The following is a 12651-nucleotide window of genomic DNA, read 5'->3' on the forward strand; positions in this document are numbered from 1 at the left end:
TCTGCATAGATGTAATTGCTGAAGTAAAAACCTTCATTGTTCTGTCTGATTTAGTCAAAATAAAATTCCAGCTGGTACAGAAGAATGCCTTCCTTCAAGGAAAGCAAAGTCTTAAAGTACCAGGCATGAACTCATTAGGCAAAATATCTGTTTTCTCATAGTCCAGCCTGAACTGTGAAATCCAGCTATTTATGTTTCCATTTTTGCAAAAGCTATCAAGACAACATTATAAAAGAAAACTGAAAGAAAATTAAGTGGGATAGAAGGGCAGCACTGCTGTGGAAACAAATGTAGGAGTGACATCAAAAGGCAGCTGTGCTTAGTCATGAGAGCGGACTCCTTACAGGACAAATGTGCTATCCCGGTTCACAGCTGTGACTCTTTTGGAGGCTGCGGTTTCCCACCTATCCAGCAGTAATAATGACAGCAAATGAATGCCACTGATATTTGACAAACAGTATTAGGGGTTCCAGGTGAGGTACAATGCTGAGTATTTAAACAGCTTGATCTGGTTTGGTGTGGATTACCGCTTATTTCCTTGAGACCCAGAGCTAGAAGTGATTGCTTAGACCTTTCTTGTTCAGCAAATGAGAAGTTCCCCTTGATTTAGAGGAAGGTTTAGGTAGAAGTAGAATCTTTCTTAGCCTTTTTCCCTCTTTTTTTTTTTCTGCCCTCTTTGTGTACATGAGGATGCTGTACTCAAACTGGCTTTTTCCTGTAAAAAAAGAAGAGATGGGAAAGGTTTTCTACATGCACAAGTGTATTAGTGGCTGAGTGCAAGTTTCCTTGAAGGAGAAAACTCCACCAAAGCTTTGAATCCACAGGTTAACTCTCATTAGCTGTTAAAGCCTGTCCAGCTGGTAGACACAAATCAAGAATTTAAGCCATTTGCTCTTTTATTTCTTTGTCCTCAACCTTTAACAGATGACCCAACTGGAGTAAACACATAATAGCATAAATGTGTATAAAACAAGGAAGAAAGGGTAAAGAAAATTATTTCCTTCACACCTCCAGGGCAGACCATAATAGTACACACAGCAATGACACTGCAGTCCTGTACACACTCTGTTTCAGGCAACTTGTGGGGCTTGAAGCATGGAGCAAAACAGAGAAGGGTTTGGAGATGCAAAAAAGCCTCTGGCAAGATATTTCAGTTTCTGACATTCCTCATCTTCTGAGATAAGCACTGAGCCACTTTTCGTTGAATGCTGACCATTTTACAGACAGTCACTATCAATCAGTAGGAATCAATCAGTATTTTATTGTAGATCAAACATCACTGGAGATTTTATTCATATGTGTTCAGTTAATCATTTTAACATGAAAACTGATTTCCTTTACAAGAGGATACCTGGAGCCTACTTGGGTAGGTGAGGTGATCAAATTTTCAAGAAGCAGGGAAAAATGAAGGCAAACACTAGAATCAGTTTGGGTAGATTATATTCATCCTCTGACTCCAGTAAGAATACCATTTCATCATGACCTGATTTCTGTATCAATAAATACATTCACTATTTTACAAAGTTTTATTTTAAAAGTCACTTGAGGGAAAAAAAATACAACATTATTTGTGCTATCTTTATTGAGTTAATTGGGAATTAACTTATCATGGCAGTATTTCATTTGCCAGAATTCTTTTCTTAGGTATTTTAAAATTTATCTGCCTGATTGTTCAGGGAATACAGCTCAGACTTAAGTACAATGTAAGAAATCACTGAGAAAGTAGAATTTTAAATGCAATCAGGTTCTTTTAGCCCACAAAATCAAGAAAATTTTACATAGGTTTTTTTGGGGTTTTTTCCAACATTTAAAATAATTATCTCCACAAAGTGATCTGGACTCATGTAACCAAGTCTTCCAAATGGATTCATTTAAAACTCCCCTATTTCTCACCGCTGACAGAGATTCAGCCTAAAGGTGCTGTGGCAGTGTAAGGTAATTAAAACCACAACACAAGATGACACCTTTCTTTCCATGGAATCAATCTAGCAATTGGTCTGGACATATTGCTGTAAAATCAGATCTTTAGAGCATGATGAGGAGTCCTCAAGTTAGCATAGGTGTCCTTACCTCAGGGAAATGTGAATTACTTTGAATTACTTTGGCTGAATTACTTTGGCTATTTCTCTGCATTATGCAATGCCCAGTTAGAACAGATAAACTAGGATTTCTTAGCAGCTGGAATTATTTAACCTGTGGGATTTATTGCATCTGAAAGATGAAGTCAGTTCTCTGGAGGGAACACACAGTTACTTAGAAATGCATGTGAAATATTTAGGGTGAAGTAATTAATCTGGAATGGTGAAAATTTAATTTCTGTAATTTAGTCCTAGGTCTGTAACTGTACTATGTTTGCAAAAGCTATCTTGAAATACAGGAAATTTCAGGAATTATTTTATTTGACCAGCAGTACCTGTGAATGTTGAAAAGAGGCTGGTGTGGGAAGGAGTCTGGTGCTAAAGCACAACTGAGGCAGCTGTGACCTACCCCACCAGCAGAGCATGCTGGTGTAACAGTACTGGCTCCAGAGGAGTAACACTGGAGGACCAGCCCAGGAAATTGTTATGGAGAGAAAAATTAAAGGGCACATTCAAAATATTTTGTGCATTTGTGCTCTACAACTTTCTGCATTCAAAATCTTGGTCCTCAGATTTCCAGCTAACCTAGGAGATTCAAAGTTCTGTAGATACCTACATTTTTTCCTCTAAAGTCCTAAGTGAATAAAGGTCTTTTAAACATGGTCAGAAGTAAACAAACATCTCTCTCATAACTACCCTGGTGAGATTTACTAAGTTGTCATTATTTCATGTCTCATAATCACCTAGACATTGGCATTCTTAGAGCACATAAATGAGGAAGCCTTGCACACAAAGGGGCTATGGGAGATGGGTGATCAATCAGATGCTGGAATCCGACTGTAAAGCTGGTTTCCTTTCTTTTGAAAAAGCAGAAATTCAGATGGCAAATACTTAAATTTTTCGTACAAAATGTTCCCTGCTCCAAGTTTCTGGAATCCAGCTCTTTTTTTTTTTTTTTGTTGGTTTTTTTTTTGGGTTTTTTTTTTGTTTTTTTGTGTTCCATTGGGATATAGTTATTATTAATAACACCTTTCTCTTTCAATGAATACTGAATTATTGAATAATTTCAACAAGAAAGATTGGAAGAGATAGGCTGTATTGTGAGGCTAGAGTGTTTAAGAGGAATGTGTGGGTTTATAATATCTTAGCAGAGGCTCTTCACGTCTATGCAAGGGCTGTAACCATTGAGCTGATGGCTGAATCAGTAGGAACAATATTATTTAGCACAAACTTCCCTGTAAGGAAGAGCCTAGTGGGGGGTTCCTTGCCAGAATGACAGGTCAGTACTCTGCTAATACTGAATTGTGTCCCACTGTCCCACTTGAAGACTGCTTTTTACTGGCTACCTTAAGTGTTAGCTGTGATAGATGCTACTTCTTTGTCTTCCCCAATTTAGGGACCTCAAGAATGCTACTGGAGGTTATGGGTTTCTGCATTTCAACTGTGATGAGGCTGAATAAATATGCTTGAATTTATATTTTCTTTTGGTGAATCATCTTCAGCTAATAATGAGGATTTTGAACACAGCTGAATCTTTCCTGTAGAATTCTGAGCTTCTGCTGGCACCCAGACAAGCACACATCATGGTATTGGCACCCTGCTCCTGGCAGGAGGCTGGGACATGTAGACTCCCACAACAGCAACAACCAAGAGTGTTCCAACACTTGCTTGGCCCATGGCCATAATGTGTTTTTGCCATCTCTCTAGAAACTATGGAAATCAGCTTCTAAATGTTCCCAGATTATTTTTCCTGGGGAGCAGAAATCTGATGGGACACTGAAAGGCAAGACTCCCACAGGATTCTGTATGTCAGCCTGTCACAAGGCCCTTCAGCCAGAAATATTTCTTTTTTGTCTTAAGCTTTTATGTGGCCTTTTTACAGCTCGAAACAATGTTTTCTATCAGTTATAGAAAATATTATATGTTCATTTATCTGTTCAGTAAAACAATGAGTTCTAGGGCTAAATGCTACAGATAAAAAGGAGATTGAAGTAGCATGCACAGAGATGCAGCTAATACCTCTAAGCAAATGTCATGTTCACAGTACTCATGGTGAAACAGCATTAGCTAGAGCAGGGACTTTTCTCTCATGCCTTCCCAATAACCACTGTTCCTTTCTAATCTGAAATTCTTCCTATCCTCTCATTCTCTCTATTAGTGACTGTAGCTAGGCAGAGACTTTTCATGGAATAGGCACACACTTGGCAGTATGTCTTCAGGTGAGATATTTACAGACAAAATTAGATTAAAAAATTTAGCTTTCTCTAATGAAACATTTCCTTCTCTTTCCTTTTACTTCATTCAAGGCAAGTATTCAAGAGGTTTAAGTGAAGAGGGAGCAAGGAAACATCCTGTTACCTATCCATCTTTGGGGGATTCCTTGAGATACTCACTGTAGTTACTCAGAAAGTCAATGGTTCATGAAACAAAGAAAATGTAGCTTACATCTAGGAAAACACTCAGGCAGAAACTCAAGTCATATTGCAGGTATTTATCCAATTCAAAAGAAATCAAAATGGTTCAAAATAGTTCCTTGCACTTTAAGCCACCAAGTCACTAATTTCCTCATCAGCAGAAAAGCAGCTTCTATGTAAAATACGGCAATGAAATCAGAAAATTTGCTAAAAAGGGGATCACTACGACTATTTCACTAAGGATGTGGTGCAGGTTTTCAGGTGGCCCATCTAGTTGACCAGTGCTAATTTGTAGCTGCTAAGGACAAATTCACAGCAATATTGTAACAGCAGTAGATGTCAGCTGTCATGGACACTGAGCTGGGATTTTTAAGCAACCAAGTCTTGTTGGGTGTATGCATTACAGCCTAACAAAGCTGTACCTTGCTAAATGATGGGCAAAATGAGTCACTAGCTATATGGCATTAACAGGTCATGCTCAAGGCTCTTGGCATATTTTCATGGTCATGAAATATTTATTTCTCAGATTACCTGCATATAAGACAAATATCCATCACTTGAAAAGAGGAATTTAATTTGTCTAGACAAAAATAACCTCAAAGGCTCTGGGAGCTCTGAAGACAAACTCTTTGGTATTTCTAACAGGCTAGAGGAAGAAGAGGAAAAATTTCTGCCTTGGTCTAATTAGAATCTTGTCCTTTTGATCCCCATTTTCAAGCTTCTGCTTTTCAGGATCCAGTGAATTTGGGCTTTGGTCATATGGCATACATGCCTTTGTGCAAGCAGGGAGCTGTGGATGTTGTAGTGAGGGGATCTCCTCATCAGGTTTTGGAGAGTGCAAAGCAGAGTTGGGAGGGAGGATACTGGCAGCAGCTGGGACCAGTCCTTATCCAGATGGGAAACAGCACATTTCAGAGTTCCTGCTCTAGAAAGGAAGAATACAGCCCAGCCCAGCTCTCTGGAAGGTTTCCAAGTCCTTGCGGGCTGATAGGGAGGCACAACACACAAAGTATGTGTCTAGTTTGGGACAGGAGGTTCTTGCTGTGTTATAATGTGCAGGTTGGGTCTCACAGAAAACTGGCTTTCCTGAAAGATGAGGCAATTTGTGCTTTGAAGCAGTTCAGCATTTATGAAGGATCATCTCTGATTGTAATGAGCAAAGATATAAGTCTACTTCTTTTATTGATTTTCAATTTGAGTGACATTTTGTATTTTTAAAAACTTCTTAGTCAACCTTATTGAGTATAATTTCCCATTCTGTTTTCCACTAATTAGTGAAATGAATCTCACTTTGTTGTGGGGTGTTTCAGCTCTGTGTAGCCTAGAACCAAATTGGAATAAAAAGAGGAATTATATGGGGGACAGGGTAATGTCTACTCCATAGTGAAAATTCAGATTGTGTAGTTGTCCTGCAATGCCACATGATTTCTCCGTCCAAATCCAGCCCAGCATGATCTAAACCTTGCTTCTAATAACACATAAGGTGATCATTTAGCCCAGTCTGCTACTAAACCCCTGTGAAAGAAATGGTACCACAGGAGCTGAGCTTCACACCACTGTGACAGCAGGGGCTGGCAAATCTGATGGACAGACATCAATTGTTTAAAGTGAGCTTATCCCCCTTCTGAGCCATGAAAATGTTTTCTCAAAAACAATTCTAGACAATAATGATTTTACAGACAGAAATGTTGTGTTTATTGAGACTGTATAACTTTTTGAGGGAAAAAAAAAGAAAATGGACCATCATCAAGACAATTCAAAGGACTTTTTGAACTTGGAAAGAAATCCTTGTTATGGTAACAAAAGAGTTACATTAGCATTTTTCCTGGCTGCTATTTTTTTAAGAACACTTCCTTGTTTAATTGTCATTGCTAACTGGTTTTCATTTTTTTTACCAAACATGTGGGAAGAATTGTAAAGTACTCTCCATCAATAGTAAAAGGCAGTAAAAAAGAGCTGAGTTATAAGGAGCACAAGAGTGCAAAGCAAAATTTTAGGGAAGAAAACTAGTGGAGCAAAGCTGGTATGATTTTCTGAAAATTGCTGTCATCATATTTGGTGGCACCAGGGAATCCCTGAAATTAAAACTGATGAAGCAAAGAAAACATCAAATTAACTAAGGATGATTGAAACCCAAATTCTATGGCATTCCCAAGAATTTCAGTAAGAGTATTGCCTCAAAAAAGACTGGAAAGTTAGAATTTTGGCTAATAAGAACATGTGAGATGCTTCTGGGTTAGTTTTACAGAACATCATAAAACAGTGGGCTATAAAACCAGCACTGCATAATAGCAGCTGACGGCAAACACTCTGTAAGCCAATCTTTCTGTTTTAACTTTAGAGGAAAATTTTATTTCAGAAGTAAAGGAAACATCTATGTTTCTTCCAAATACCTCTTATTAGACAGTATTTTATGTAGTAAACTAAATGGGAGACAATAGCTTCTTTCAGACTACAGTATGATAATAAACCTGAGTTTGAAAAAATAAATGCTTAGTCCTAAGATTATGATTTAACAGGAATAGTTGATTACACACATTTAGCTTTCTGGAACCACTTTATGTGTTAGAAAAATTAATAGGAGGGAATTAATGTATATGTTCCTACATTCCTCAGTATAATTTGTGCTCTATACATCTGTCTTTTAGATGACAAATTTTAGGGACCAGGACTTTTACAAAATATCAAATAAGCTGTTCATCTAAGCAGAAAATAACAGTATTGTGTAACAAGAAAAACTGCTGATGAGATTTAACTTTGGAAAATAGCATGGCTGTTCATGCAGCTTGTAAAAAGTTGGTGAGATTTTATTTTTTGAAACAGTTTTGAGATACAGGAATGGCTCAATGTGTGAGAAGAATCCCACTGGTGTCTGCCTATGTCAAATATCGCTGTCGTAACTTTGCTTTCCATTATACTAGATTTCAAACCATTGTGTTTAAAGAGAAAGTATTCAAATATTTAATGTGGAACAGAAAAACTGTATGTAAGAAGAGAAAAAATAAATTTCCATTGATATATAAAATATTTGGCTAACCAGACTAAAAGTATGTCCATCTTCCTTCTTGCAGATGGCCCAGCCTTGCCCTGCTCATGCTGTGGTCTGTCTGCACATGACTGTATTAGTGCTAAAACTAGCTGCCTATCTGAGAGCTGGTTTCCTTGGCATTAGGTACCAGAACTACCCAAACTGAAGTTTGCCTGCTATCCCAGTTGTTCTGTTCTGTTTTAGGCAAATCAGTTAGGTCCTTTAACTTGCAGGCAATTTCCACTAGCTTTGTGAAATGTGACTGTGAAAGGAGCTCTGTTGTTCTGAGGTCATGGTGAGTGGAACCAATGACTTATGACTTGGGAGACTGTGCCTGGAGGCCTAGCCATATGCTGGGTGCTGAGATGCCCCCAGTTTTCCTGTTCATTTCCTAGCTTATGTGCAGTGTTAAGAAAATGCAGCTTCAGAATGTTTTTAAAGTCATGCAGGGCAACAGCAGCCTTGATGCTTTCATGCAAGGCTGGGCTGGTACCTCCAGGCTGAAAGCCCTGGGGGTACAACACGGGGATGGATGATATGGCTCTGCAGGGATCTGGGCAGCTTCAGAAGCTGAAACTCTATGTTCACTTGTCCACTCAGCTTTACCCCAATACCTCAGATAAAGGCCACCACTCTGTAGAGTAAACATCTCTGATAAAACGTATATGGACGTATAAGCACCCTGAAAGGACTCCCAGGCCTTGCAATTCTTCAAAAGATGCAACACTGGGGTTTGCCTGTGTTTCTTTGTGACTTCTCAGTCAAATGAACATACCAACTTTTCATCTACCAGGCTTCCAAAACTTCTCATTGATATGGAAATTATATACATGCAAGGTATATATAAAATCTCTGATTTGAATTTGTCAAAGCATTACAAAAGAAACACACTTTGTGTTAAGAAATATCAATCAGTGTGAGACTGTCTGTTTAGTGAGAACATACTACTCCACACATAGGGCAGAAAGGAACAAAGCATTTTGCTTCTTTACATGAAGGATGTTTCGGTTAGATTTGATTACTCTTGTTCTTCTTTTACTAAAAATGATACATTTGAGAGGAAATTCAGTCTTATAAAAACAATATTTCATGAAAACCTGATATTTACACTTTTAATTTTGTTCCAAGCCAGCCATAAAAAAAAATATTTGGAACTTGGAGATTACCCAAAGGACAGAAATTTGGAGTTATTACAAGCAGCACTGCTTACTAGGCCTGGATTTCACACATATTGAGTATTCTGATTGCTTCCAAACCAGTTCCTTACTGTGTGGCCTCTGTAGGAGAAATTCCATCAGTTCACTGTTTACTCATATGCTGGTCATTCTCAGCCATCAATGCATTTGTGAACCTCCTTTCTGTTTTACTAGCATGACTGGATCCACATGAATCCAAATCTCTGGCCTTTCCCACAATGTGCTTCAAGGCCACCCCATCAGAGCTTTCTGATTCAGCTGGTGCAGGGAACCAACGCAAGAACCATTTCACAACACATAAGGTGTATGTGTATTTTCCCACATTACTCCTCACCCATCCCAGCCACTAACCAAACATGAGGTGTGACAGAAGACATATTGTCAAACATAGGTAAATGTGATAGATCAGTCATCTTCCTTGTCTTTGCTGTAGGATTAGAGCTGTCCTGTTTTTTCAGTAGTCAATGAGAGAATTTAAGTCTCAGAAACTTATTGTGTTCCTTACAGATTTCCAAAATAAACAAAATCTTGAGCAACACATCTAGAAACTCAATTCTCTCTTTTGTGTTGAACATCAAAAAAAAAATATATATGTATTTCCAGTTATATTGCAGTCTATGCCAAAAATGTTAGCAAAAGGTCAAGAAGTCAGTACAAGAAGTTGTGTTGGATGATGACAGGGACTAATTCAGTGCCACAGTACCTCCATTAGCTGAAAGGACTGATCTTGTGGGTGAAATGGCAGAGACTTTGAGGGTTACCATGTGCTCATCTCAGTCTCATTTCTGAGATTTAGTGACATAGTAGCAGAGTCAGACATAAGCACAGAGAAAGTAAAAATAACTACTACCTAAGGACAAAACATAAGAGATTAAAACCAGTCTGTTTATCCTGGTTGATCTTTCAGAAATATTTTAATGTAATTGTATCATTATGAATAGAATGGTAATGGTTTTATTCAGTAGGTTTTCTGGATTGCCTTTTAATTGGCTGAGAGGCACTTATGAAATTCAGCTTCAGTCCCACCTTCCCCTCTGAAACCATCACCCTTACTTTATGCAGCACTGTAAAGCCTCTTGATGTGGTATCCCTTCCTTAAATGAGCTGGCAGACTTATCTATCCTTGCAATCTTCACAGTCTGCCTTCATTAATTCTCCTTCTCTTTCATGTATGCAAATATGTATCTATGGCATGAGCCATCTGTTGAGTTTTAGATCTCATGAAAAGGCCAAACAATAGTGCTCAGATCTTTGAACACCTGCATACTTTTTAGTCAACTCTGTTCATTTCAGGTCTGCCATTAAGAAGCATTTGAAATTTCAACTTCCTTCAAAAAATCAGTTCTTTTGTGTCCCAGCCTCAGACCACAAGCTCATTCCATACTGTGCATCAAGTAAACTTGAATATCAAAAATATTCTGGTCTTGGGTCTTACTGGAACTGGAAGTAGCAAGGTAAAGGCTATGTGTTGCAGGAATCCAAACTATTCAGTATGTCAACACTGTTTGAAGAGCCACGTGTGCGTCATGTTCTTGTTTGCAAGCTAATTAGATTGCTTGTTTTGAAAGATGGATTAATGAATTAATCACAGGGTGCGGTAGATGTTTTTTCTTGGCATTCTGAGACTGATTTAATATAAAGTGTTTTATTTTTTTCCATGTATGATTCACTTCAGAACTCAAAAACACATAAAACAGAAATGTAAAAGTGATAGTTGTGTTAGAAAATTAATATTATAATCACTTTGGCACAGCCAGTTTTCATTTATGTTATCTGAAACTGTAGATAGTACCATCAACCATGGAAAGAGGGAATGATATGGGAGCTTTCTTGTTAAGAAATCAAAGCTGAATGGAAAAGGGTGCGGTTTTGATTGCACAAAATGTCAGATGGGTTTCTGGTTTGCAGATCTGAAAACAGGAGTGGTTCACATTTTGATGCTTTCTCATACCGCAATATTTATGAAATTTATATTTTTTTTCTTTTCTCAAATCAATTAAATTTTGGCAACTCCTAATATTGCAAAATTCACAGCCCCCAAATTCGCATTCAAAAGCAGAAGGCAGCAGAGACTGGGATCTGGCTCAGCCTCTGACCATTTCTGGCTAATTCACCAAGCTGGGCATTATACGTGCACTTTTCACTTATTTTCCTGTTTTTCAGCTTTCCCATTCTAAACAACTGCCCACCTAATGGGTAGAATTATGCACATCCTTTTCCTGGTGATCCCACCTACTGAGCACTGCATGGTGAGATCCTGGCCCTTGGAACACAAGAAAAGGAAGAGTCTTATGTTCAGCAATGCCAAGTTGTGTGGTTCTGAGCAGGACATTTAGCATGAACTGTGCACCACCTGGTCTTCAACCACTTTGAAAATGAAAGGTGGAGCCAGATTTTCAAAGGTATTTACCTTAATAAATGAAGATAGATATAAATGTCCAACAACAGAGATAAGGTGCCTGTCATGGATTGACTCTGGCACACCCTATACACTTTTTTAAGTATTTCCCGGGAAATTCTTGGGAACTCTATCAGTAGGGGTTAGAAAGCTATGCACTTATTAAAATCACAGAAATCAAACCTTTGCAAATGCAATCTTTGTTTCCTGATCCCTTCTGTTTTCTCCTTCAGCTATACAAACACTCTGTGCAGATACAGGACTGTACAGCTCCTTCACCAACAACCTCCTTTTTGTTCTTTTTTGTTGTATCGTGCTTTTTGTTTTATCAGTAGGTCTAAAACTGTAGGAGAAATGTAACAGAATGTAGAAGAAATGTAAGAGACCAAAGCACAGACTGCAAAATCTGTGTTACTAGTGGAGGAGACATTGTACACCCCAAACATATCCCATAAAGTCATGCACTGAGTCAAGGCAGAGTCCTATACCTGCTGACTAGGAAAATAAGCATTTTTCTTGAATATTGACTAACAGTTAAATGGAAATTTAGCAGAAATAACACACAGGAAGAATGAGTCCTAATCATGTATCAGACCATGACTATACAAACATTTGAAAGAGACATTATCAAACCATAGTGAGTGAATGTTACCAATAATCCATAACACTGTTAGATATGCATTTAGTTATGCATTGCAATTTCTTTTCACATCTGCTTTGTTTGAAAGCAGTAAAATAGAGAAAGCTGTCACCATCATCCATCTGTTCCAAAAGTCTCAAAATCGTGCTTTAGTGTGTTTTATGGAGGTCTCACTGCTGCTGAAATTAATTCCATCAGCTGGAAAACAAAATTGTCATTATTTTATGTTTTCAGTTGTCTGATGGTGAAAAACACTACCTTTTAGGCTGTTGCCAAGTACAGTAATGCATTTCAAAACTCTGTTAATACCCTATGCTCCCACCTGAGAGTCCAGACAGCCGATTTTTTAATTTATTTTGCTTTTTGTACATTAGCTAGCATGTGATAATGCTGCAATATGACCACATGACCAACAAGTTTATGATGTAGCACTCAAAGAATATAAATCAACACTGTTCCTTGGAATAAAATATGCAGCTTTTATATGAGCATACTGTACAGAAGAGACGGGGGGGATGGATTTGGCTGAAGGGGCAGGGAAGAAGGGCTCTGTCACCAGCCTCAGCATTCCAGCAGGCCGGATCATGTGGTGGGAGCCCTGTGCTCACTCCTGCTCTCCCTCTCCCCACAGCCGCTTCCGCATCCCCATCCCAAGTGGTGCAGCCAGGCAGATCAGGCCCTGCTCCTCTTGCTCTGTACCTCTCAGCTCACGTCCCTGGCAATCAGCTCCCCTAGCTCTGCACAGCACTGGGACAGATGTCCTCCTCAAATCAAAGTCATACTTCTAGCACAGGCTGTGACTTGCACTGGGAATAGAGATTTCCCCAGGTAATGGCAATCCTAAGTGCCCTGGGTGTCCAGAAGTGTGGATGGACTCAGTGGTATCCTTAGTTTTTT

The sequence above is a fragment of the Pyrgilauda ruficollis genome, unplaced genomic scaffold (genome assembly GCF_017590135.1).
Source record: "Pyrgilauda ruficollis isolate IOZ18807 unplaced genomic scaffold, ASM1759013v1 scaffold2, whole genome shotgun sequence".
NCBI lineage: Eukaryota > Metazoa > Chordata > Aves > Passeriformes > Passeridae > Pyrgilauda > Pyrgilauda ruficollis.